General features: G+C 44.5%; 1 non-coding gene across 1 annotated transcript; it reads left to right on the top strand.

The window, feature by feature from the left end:
• Positions 1–320: 320 nt before the first annotated feature.
• On the top strand, positions 321–424 carry LOC114115053 (U6 spliceosomal RNA). The gene has a single exon (XR_003589556.1). It is a non-coding gene; the product is annotated as a U6 spliceosomal RNA (small nuclear RNA).
• The last annotated feature ends 1802 nt before the right edge of the window (positions 425–2226 follow it).

Genomic DNA, 2226 nt, shown 5'->3' on the forward strand with positions numbered 1-2226 from the left:
AACAGCTGAAACATACACCATGCGCCAGTTTGCTGTCCTAGGTCCTGTGTAAATATCAACCCAGCAGAAGCTCACAGCAGCTCCTTTTACGAATGAGTAGACATGCTACAGTTTGTCTTCACATGGAAGACCACTCAGGAATACAACATCTGAAACTTCAAGTCCTCAAAGGAACTAGTGGTGGGACTTCCCTGGAGGTCTGGTGGCTAAGACTCCAGGCTCCCATTGTGGGAGACCTGGATTCGATCCCTGATCAGGGAATTAGATCCCACATGCTTCAACTAACAGTTTGCCTGCCGCAGCTAAAGACCTCACATGTGGTGCCCACTTAGGCAGCACGTATACTAAAATTGGAATGATACTGAGATTAGCATGGCCCCTGCACAATGATGACAGGTAAATTCATGAAGCGTTCCATTATGAAAAAAAAAAAAAAGCCCTCAAATCCCACAACTAAGACGTGGTGCTGCCAAGTAAGTAAAAGAAAGCAATGGTATAGAACAACATGGATGAATCTCAGATGCATTGTGGTGAGAGAAAGAAGGCAGACACAAAAAGCCACATACTGTATGATTCCCTTTCTGTTATTTCAAAAAAGGCCAAACTATACGGACAATGAATGAATAATCAGGGATATATAGAGGCTGAGGGTGGAGGGAGGGGTTGACAACAAAAAAGCATGGGGGAAATTTTTGGTGATGGAACCTATCTATAGTTTGATTGTGGTGGTGGTAATATGACTACATATGTTTGTGGAAATTTGCAGAACTGTGCACTATAAAAAAAGAATTTCTGTTTTGTTTTTTTTTTTTAATGCAGGTCACATTTTAATGTACCTAAAAAAACACTTCCAAATATAACTATAAATGTAACCAGGAAGAAGATATGAATCTTAATTAACCATTAGTACATTACTTAGAAGAATTTTTTGAATCCTTGGCTTACTTCACTGGGTTTATAAAGGTATAAACCTACTTATTTTTCCATTTGAGTATTTTGTACTAAATGTAGTTTGTTTAGTCACTAACTTGTGTCCAACTCTCTTAACCCCATGGACTGTAGCTTGACGGGTTCTCTGTCCATGGGATTTCCCAGGCAAGAATACTGGAGTGGGTTGCCATTTCCTTCTCCATCTTTTTTTTTTTAATTGTATCTTAAATAAAAATCCTTCACTACTGCATTGCATTAGTTCAGTTCAGTCGCTCAGTCGTGTCTGACTGTTTGCGACCCCATGAACTGCAGCACACCAGGCCTCCCTGTCTATCACCAACTCCTGGAGCCTACCCAAACTCATGTCCATTGAGTCAGTGATGCCATCCAACTATCTCATCCTCTGTCATCCCTTTTTCCTCCTGCTCTCAATCTTTCCCAGCATCAGGGTCTCTTCAAATGAGTCAGAGTCAATTTAGGAAAATAGAAGTATCTCAAACAGACGGTATTTAATACCAGGATTGGTTATGTTGATGAGAAATTGATAAAGAGGGAGGCTATGTCCAGTGGGAGATGATGTGGGAAGCAAATGGGGAGAACGACTCTGGCTTGTTCCATCCTCCCACCCTCCGATCTACCCTTAGTGCCTGCCATTGACTGAATCTGGGCAAAAAATAGTGGGCAAAAGAGGGGCTATCCTATGCAGGGGTCAGACCTTAACCATGGGGCAGGGACAGAACAGGGAGTGGGTGATCTGAGGATACATAGGCTCAAGGCTGACACAAACCAAATGAGGAAAGGGCAACTATACTCCCATTCTACAGAAGGGAAAACTGAGGCTGAGAGAACCCATGTGCCCTGCGGGGGCCTGACTCTCTGCCAAAACCTGGGAGGCTGGTTTTGAGCCTTTTTTTCTGCTCCAAACACCCACTTGAACTGAAGAGAATGGAAACATCTATGCAAATCATGCCCATCCCTAGGGGTTGAGGGGAGTGGAGAAAACCTCCATGGGGACTCCTCCTCCTCACCTGCTTGGCCGTTACCCACAAACTGAGCTGCAAAACAGCAGCTGTGTTGGCAGATGATGGGGGTATACTTTAAACAGCACCCCCCAAGAGGTCAGAGCCCCCAGGCAAGCCTGCACCCATGGTCTTCATCTTCTATCTGAAGGCTGCCCCCCAATATCCCAGTCTTGACCTCCTGCCCTTGTGAAAACCCTGGCACAACGATGGGAGGCTAGAAATGACTAGACCTTGGGGGACCTTCCAGTTTCCAGTATATGCTCCCTAAATTGCC

This window comes from Ovis aries, chromosome 5, assembly GCF_016772045.2.
Source record: "Ovis aries strain OAR_USU_Benz2616 breed Rambouillet chromosome 5, ARS-UI_Ramb_v3.0, whole genome shotgun sequence".
NCBI lineage: Eukaryota > Metazoa > Chordata > Mammalia > Artiodactyla > Bovidae > Ovis > Ovis aries.